General features: G+C 40.4%; 1 pseudogene; it reads right to left on the reverse strand.

The window, feature by feature from the left end:
* Positions 1 to 1,665: 1,665 nt before the first annotated feature.
* LOC123324049 lies at positions 1,666 to 8,511 on the reverse strand (annotated as a pseudogene).
* Between the last annotated feature and the right edge of the window lie 220 nt (positions 8,512 to 8,731).

The raw sequence follows: 8,731 nt of genomic DNA on the forward strand, positions 1-8,731 counted from the left end.
TCCAGCCCACAGTAGTTATTTTCCCTTCAGCTTTTTTATGAGACCATCAAATATTGGAAAGGACTACCAATTATGTGTCAAGGAGTGAGACAAAGAGGAAAAATGACACTTTGCTGTTGAGAAATTGTCATTTGTGGGGCAACTGAGTGGCTCAGTCAGTTAAGCGTCCGACTCTTGATCTCAGCTCAGGTCTTGATCTCAGGGTTGTGAGTTCAAGCCCCGCATTGGGCTCCCACGCTGGGCATGGAGCCTACTTAAAAAAAAAAAAGAATTGTCATTTGTGAGAAGACAAGCTGATAACATCACTGAACTGGCTTCTTGCTTAGAGGCATCACCAGAAAGGGAAGAACCCCCATGGCTTGGATTTGCTATTCCCTTTAGTTGCTTGAACTTTGCTCTCTCTGTGATCACCTGTGAGATAGTCAGTGCTTTCAGAACCATTTAGTAGGTTCCCCATACCCCAAGTTTTAACTCAACCACTGTTGTCCATGTCTGTGTTGGAGGATTATTTCTGAGAGGGAGGAGACCTGAAAGAAGTCATCTGGAAGGGTGGCCTCTTGCCTCGGAATTTCTTTGACAACGTCTCTGAAATGTCACCATCTTTAAGTGGCTCCTGTTGATCTTCAGAATAAAACTTATATTCCTAGTCTAGTAAAATCCTCTGTAGTTGACATATAGATGACCTTTTCAACCATATTTCCTTAGTTCTCCTAAACAAGACCTGTACTCTGGTCATTCCTCAACTTCTCCTCTCTTTCTTGGCTTATGCCATTTTCTCTGCCTGTTAATGCCATTCTTGTGGCTTAAATACCATCACTTCCACCATATCTTCCTTCTTGAACTCCTGTGGCACTTTTACTTTTTTTGTGACACTAATAATTTTCTATTCTGTATTTTCCATGTATCTATCTTACATCTTCTACTACAGTGTAAACACTTTGAGAACAGATTGATATGACCGTGACTGTTCTTTGTATTTCAATATCCATGACATTGCCTAATAGTAAGTATTATTATGGAGGTTGATGGGCAGACCAATCCATTCTTCAGCTGAATATCCCTGTGACAGGAAGACTGAAAGAGGAAACCCATTCCACTTTGGGGATAGCCTAAATTATTAGGCCATCTGAATCTATTATCAGAAAAGAGTAAAAAAAAAAAAAAAAAGAAAGAAAACAGTGCTGTATCCCAGCTACCTGAATATTCAAGTACAATATCTAGAGTCACCCACTTCTACTTACCTTGTGCCCGTTTTCTCACCTGAAGAACTGATCCTATTAGACCAATGACCAGTGGGAAATATGTGGGAAGCCCAGCTTTCCGAAGACAATGAAAACATTTTCCCAGCTCATATGCAGATGTGTGTCCTGATAGGCTAACACCACAAATGAATTCTCTGGTTTTGTAATTTTGTGCTAAAAAACATTCCCATATACCATAAACCTTAAGTTACCTATTTTTTCTTTTTTTTTTTTTAAAGATTTTATTTATTTATTCGACAGAGAGAGAGATAGCGAGAGCAGGAACACAGCAGGGAGAGTGGGAGGGCGAGAAGCAGGCTTCCTGCTGAGCAGGGAGCCCGATGTGGGACTTGATCCCAGGACCCTGGGATCATGACCTGAGCCGAAGGCAGACGCTTAACCACTGAGCCACCCAGGCACCCACTTATTTTTTCTTTACAACTTTTAGAAAGTGTTTTTCTCCATCAATCTTATTTCCATTTTGTTTGAGTTTATGGAACAGTAGCTTAAGAGACCACTCAGTGTCTGCTCCTACCCATTCAGTAGCCTGAGCAGTGGGAGCTGCAAATCAGTCTTCAGTGGTAGGCTGAGCACCCAGTCTTCAGTAGGGAACTGCTTAATGGCACAGAGGGCACCTGCACACCTTCAGATCAGTCTGTGGCTTCAGGTTGAGTAGCAGTGAACTCGGAAACTGGAACAGTCCATTCACCCTAAAATTCTTCCTTGGTCACAGTCTTTCAGGAGCAACCTGCTCTTCCTTTTCAGTATTTTCAGGTTTTGTGTAGAAGTTGAGATCAAGCATGACCTTCCATGGGTGTTTACAGGAAATGTGCCACACATGTGCAGAACTTCCTGGGCCAGCATCCACCACATCAGACGCACTGAGTGATCTCTATTGTTATTGCAAGGGATGGAAATGTCCACATAGCACAGAGGAGAGTCTGTGTTACACAGAGAAATGATAGGCAGGTTAACAGAAGACGCCTCTGTGAGAGGCTGGTGGTCCACCGTAGGATCAGTAACCACCGGAAGTTTCGGCTCCCGCAAGGCTGCCTGGATGTGGTTAGTGAAGGTTCCAGAGTGAACCAGCAGTAGGAGTGGCTCCAGCAGCAGCTGCACACTTCAGCACAGCTCACTGGCCACTATTCCTGGATGATGTGACACTGACATCAGCCAGGTGTTCAGTGTCAACAAAGGCCTGAGCTGCCAGCAGAAGCATCTCTCAGGTTTTCTTGGGATTGATGATGCAGATGCCATCACTTTTCCTTTTGTAGATGTACTATTCCATTTGGAAGTCAAGGTTTGTGCCACCTAAGTGGATTCCTGCTGCAAGGAATTTGAGAACATCCTCCTCCTTCACTTGCAGGACATCAAGGGCTCCAGACACTATGAAAGTTTCCCTTTAAGTGACAACAAGAACCCATAACAATTCCATATGGACCTCTCTCTGGGTAGTGTGGAAGTGCTTAATTTATCTATTTTTAAAAGCACTGTAAAAACCCAGTAGTGCCTACCTAACATCATTCTTTTATAACCTTTAATTTGCTGCACGTTAGCTAAATGTAAAGCTGATGTTTAACCATATGTAGCAAGTGCTTCCTAACCATCATCAAGGCATTCTGTGCACTATTAGACTCTATCCACAGTTGACTTGGTCAGGGACACTGTGTGAGGCTGTGAAGAGTGCATGCTGCCCATTTTGGGGATGAGCCATGATATGACCATGGGAATGCTGCCCTCCAGAGCAGTGCAGTGTGTCCTCTACGTGGCCACAATGCTCTGATGTTCAGGTACATGCATTTCAGGTTTGGAAACGTATTAGTTTGCTGGGGCTGCTGTAACAAAGTACCACAGACTGGTACTTAAGCAACAAAAGTATATTGTTTCATAGTTCTGGAGACTGGAGTCCAAGATCAAGGTACCCTCAGAGTTCAGTCCTTCTGAGGACTGCAAGGGAGGGATCCCTGTTCCAGGCCCCTCTCCTTAGTTTGTAGATGACCATTTTCTCCCTTGGTCTCTTCACATCACCTTCCCCCTATGCATGTCTTCTCCTCTGTCCAAATTTCCTCTTTTAATAAGGTCTCCATTCATATTGGATTAGGGCCCACCCTAATGCTCTCATTTTAACTCAGTTACTTCTGTAAAGACTCTATTTCCAAATAAGGTCACATTTTGAGGTACTGGGAGTTACGACTTCTTTTTGGTGGGAACACAATTCAACCCATAACAACTCCTAACAGATGAAAAGAAAATCTAGTTCTTCATGGGAAAGAGACTGGGTTCAGAATTCCAGCTCTGCTCGTACTAGCTATGTCCAGGTTAGAGAGGAACATGTAGGACTGCATCCCAAGCCACCTTCAATAGCAGCTTGGGCTGGACTGGAATTAAGGGCAGGGTTACAGACAGGAAAGGATAATGTGGTATTAATTAGGAAACTAAGGAAGAATTCATGTTTATGTGTTAGGACAGGCATTACTCCAGATTCTTCTGGTAGTGAACCTATGACAAGGCTAATTTACTTTGACACAATCCACTGCAGGAAGTGTGCATATGTGTAGGTATGAAGAGGGTGGTCTGGATCATTTAAAAAAACTAGGCAGAATAGAACATCTCGAGGAAGAAGCAGACAGCTCAGGAGACTAGTGGAAGCTACACATCCATGGACTATTTGCAAAGATCCTCTGAGTCTCAGAGGCAGCTCAGTCTACCCTGGTTACTGCCACGCAGCCCTGCTCAGCACCCAGGCATCCTACCCCTGTCAGTCTCCACATAGGTACCCTAAGAGCCTCCTGGATTTGAGGATACCCATGCTGCCTTGTGTGCAGAGATGGCTGAGGTCTTTACTGTGAGACCTCAAAATGCCCAGAAATAGAAACATAGTATTTAAATCATACATTTTTAAAACACTTAAACATGTTTATATATATAAAATACACAAATACACATTTGTTATAAATACATATATAATATATCATACAGAAATATATGTATTATATACACTTAATATATAATACATATATTTAAAATATGTAAGTATATATAAATACATGAATATATAACACATTTAAAATATGTATATATTTATATACATATATTTTAAAACATGTTTCAAAAATAAATATATAATTTTTCAATATATTTCGAAATAAAATATATAATTTTATTTTATTTATTTTTTTTAACGTATTTACTGCAGAGATTCATGTGATATGAGAGAGAGGAGAGACATCGGAAGTCATGGAGTGTAAACCATATATAAATTTATATGTAAAAATATATATTTAACCTTCCTTTTCTATTTCAGCAAGCTCCTAATGGTTATCAAGAACTGTTACTGATAAATATTATCAATAAGTATTATCAATAGAGATATTGGGGGAACTGGGGCAAATAGCCAGAATGTACAATACTGGCCTTAGGAGAAAACTTACAAAGGCATAAAGTAGCAGATGTGTGGTTTTCTCCCTTTTCATAGGATTCTGGGACAATACACAGCAATCTAGCATAGCTGGAAATCAGATTCTGGCAAAGAGATTGCCATTCTTGGAATTTGGGGCTTTTAGGATGAATTATTAGGAAAGCATCAGCTCTTCCTTGCTATTGTTGGTGGCCAGCCGGGATACAACACAATGAAGAGTGGGCTCCAGCTGCATACTGCGAACTCAGCATTTATGGTTGGGGATACCAGCCTCTCCCCTGAAGTGATTAGTGGGCTGGAGTCTGAGCGTTGTGATTGCAGCTGTATGATCTAGCAAGCTATTGGCAGGATTTTCCACGTTAGCATTTAGACTGGCATGATTGGGGGAGTGGGGTCCAAGACTTGCCACCATTGACCAGGATTAATGCCTTCAGCAATAGGCCACTGCTGAATTTTCATGCAACTTTTTAGAAAGCTAACTTCTTTCCTGGGAGGCCTGCCTTCCCAGGATAAGTCTTGGGCATAACCCTTCCCTCTGAAGGGAAGTGGTATAAGTATAGAGAGCAGAGATAGGTAGGCAGCAGATATTCAACACATTAACCCTTCTGTTCCATCCCTCTGTTCTTACGTACTACAGAGTCAAGGTTTGAATGCGAATGCTTTTATTCCCAGTCCACTGTCTTCGTAACATCCTTCAGCTCTTCATCTTTTTCTTTTTTTCAGGAATGGTTGTGGAGCCTGTGAGAGTTTTTTGGTTTTGATTTATATAATATATATTTTAAGCCAAGGAGGGTTTTTTTTGTTTTTGTTTTTTGGCAATAGCAGTTTGTTTTTTGGCAATAGCCCCCCAAACTCCAAAATAAAGATTTACTCTAGGATGATGAAGTTACCCTCTGATCTTTGTTGGTTTGAGGGAATCTTGAACTCATATGAATACTTTATTCATTTTTTTCCATATTAGGACTTGAATTTTTATCACCTCCTTCAGTTCTTTCTTCTGAAAGAATCAATTCTTGTTTTAAGTTATTAATTAAAAATTGTATGTGCTTTGGAGCACCTGGTGGCTCAGATGGTTAAGCGTCTGACTCTTGATTTAGGGTTCTGGGATCGAGCCCTGCATGGGGCTCCGTGGGGAATCTGAGGATTCTCCTTTTCATTCTTCCTCACTCCCACTCATGCATGCATACTCTCCCTCAAATGAATAAATAAATCCTTAAAAAAATTATATATGTTTTAGGCCATGTGTCATGGATTTCCAGTTTTATTGCTTTTGTTTGGTGTTTTGCTTCTTGCCAATGCTCGATAGTCACTCATAATTCCACCAAACTGTTTGCCATAAGTGAAAATAACTACCTTTGTTAGCTTGGAATAAAGAGTTGCAAAATTAAATTGCACATTGTGTGCCATTCCTGAAACTGAAATATATATATATTTTATAAATATGTAGAATTGTGTAGGAAGGTACCCAAAGCCATGCTTTTGGTTGAAACACAATGTTTTTGATCCATAAGGAGTGAAAGAATCTCCCAGAACCCCTATAATTGCACTGCGGCCAATTTCTACTATTTTTATCCAGACCACAGACTTATGCGGCAAAACTACCTTGGGAATACAATCTAAGATAAGTCACCTTTGTTTATGCTATTCCTTTTGTTTTGAATTTCTTTTCCTGTGATCTTTGCCTATTAAAATCTTATGATTACTAATCTCATCAACTCTACTCCTAAAAAATAAATAATTAGTAGCTAGTAAGTACTTATCATGGGCCAGGAATGGTGCCAAGAGATCTCCACGGGTACTCTCTTTCATTTATAAGCATACCTCGGAGATATTGTGGGTTTAGTTCCAGACTATCCCAGTAAAGCAAATACTATAATAAAGCAGGTCAAATGAATTTTTTGGTTTCCCAGTGCATATAAAAATTGGGTTTACACTATACTGTAGTCTATTAAGTGTGCAATGGCATTATGTCTAAAGAAACAATGTACACACTTTAAAAATTCTTGATTGCTAAAAATGCTAATCATCATCTGAGCTTTCAGCAAGTCATCATCTTTTTGCTGGTCTTGCCTCAATGTTAATGGCTGCTGCTGATCAGGGTGCTGGTTGCTAAAGGCTGGGGTGGTTGTGGCAATTTCTTAAAATACGACAACAATGAAGTTTCCCACACCAATTGACTCTTCCTTTCATAAATGATTTCTCTGTAGCATGCCGTGCTGTTCAACAACATTTATCCACAGAAGTTCTTTCAAAATTGGAGTCAATCCTCTCAATCCTTGCTGCTGCTATAAATCAACTATATTTATGTAATATTCTAAATCCTTTGTTGTCATTTCAACTGTCTTCACAACATCTTCACCAGGAGTAGATTCCATTTCAATAAACCACTTTCTTTGCTCACCCATAAGCAACAACTCTTCATTCATTAAAGTTTTATCATGAGATTATGACAATTCATTCACATCTTCAGCCTCCAATAGTAACATTAAAGATTACTGATCAACATAACAGATACAGTAATAATGAAAAAAGTTTGAAATATTGGAGGAATTATGAAAATGTGACAGAGACATGATGTGAGCAAATGGTGGGAAAATGGTGCTGATAGACTTACTCGCTTGATGCAAGATTGCCACAAGCCTTCAATTTGTAAAAAGTGCAGTATCTGCAAAGCATAGTAAAAGGAGGCGTGCCTATAATGGTTTGATTTTCATTGCCTTATCTCTGCTTTCACTGTTCTGGGTGGACCAGCAAATAAGGAAAATATGGTCTCAGTGCTCATGGTGCTTACATTCTATTGGGGAAGATAATAAAAAGGAAACAAACAACAAGATAATGTCAGAGTAGTAAGTGTTATGAACAATGTAAACTAGAGTAACATGATAGAAGGTGACTGGGAGTGGGGGGCAACTTTTAGTTAGAGGGACCCCATAAGACCTTTCTGAAAGGAGCCAGCTATGTGGAAATCTGGCAGCAGAGAGAATTTGAAGGCTAAAGGTGTGAGTGAGTCAGGAGTAAGCCTCATAATAGCCCCATGAAGTCCATCTGTGGGAACTGGTTAAGGAACTCAACTCTCAGAGCCCCAGTTTCTTTTTATCACAAAGACAGATTCATGAGCTCATTTGTAACATTTTTCTTGTGCACTCACTATGTGCCAGACACTGTTTAGACTCTGGGGATGTATTCTTGCCCTCATTGAACTCATGTTCTAGTGGAGGGGTTGGGAGACAGACAGTAAACAAGTAATTATAGAGGTTAGGTAATGATAAATGCCTTAAAAAAAATAAAACAGAGTAAGACAGAGAGTAAAGGTGAGAGGTGGGTTACTAGGGGAGTCAGGGAAAGCCTCTCTGTGGAAGTCACATTTGAGTAGAGACCGGAATGAAAAGAGGGAGAGAAGCAGGCCATGTGGCTATCTGGGAGTGGAGTGGGGAGTATTTTGATTGGAGAGAACAGCATGTACCAAAGACTGTAAGGTTGAAGGGAGCTTCATGTGTTCAAGGCATGGTAAATGGGTCCATGTGGTACAGAGGAAGGACCAGGTCATTCTGAGTGTGATGAAAAGCCACTGCAGGATTTGGAGCAGGAATATAATGGGAGTGATGTTACCTACAATGGAGTATTGGGAGAATTAAAAGATAAGTCTATATATAGCCTAGCACAGTGTGTGCTAATAAATGCTCAAAGGCCTCTTATTTCCTTCTTCCTTCCTTTTCTCCCTTCCTTCCTTCCTTCCTTCCTTCCTCCCTCCCTCCCTCCCTTCCTTCCTTTCTTCCTTCCTTCCTTCCTTCCTCCCTGTCTCCCCTCAGTGTCTCCCTACCTGTTCCTTTCCTGTCCACATCCTTTGTACATCTATACTGCTCAAGTATGTCTCAGAATAAGGTGACCTAACCTGCTGTTATTTCTTTTCTTAACTTCATGCTAAACTATAACTTCCTTGAGGACAGGAAAGGTGTCGCTTATTTCATTATAATTGCTACATCACCCCAGTGCCTTGCAAATTGTTGGAAAACAACAAAGTTATTGAATTGGCATAAAAAATTCTTTTCCATTGAGGATGGCAATGATGTCT

The sequence above is a fragment of the Neomonachus schauinslandi genome, chromosome 1 (genome assembly GCF_002201575.2).
Source record: "Neomonachus schauinslandi chromosome 1, ASM220157v2, whole genome shotgun sequence".
Taxonomy (NCBI): Eukaryota; Metazoa; Chordata; class Mammalia; order Carnivora; family Phocidae; genus Neomonachus; species Neomonachus schauinslandi.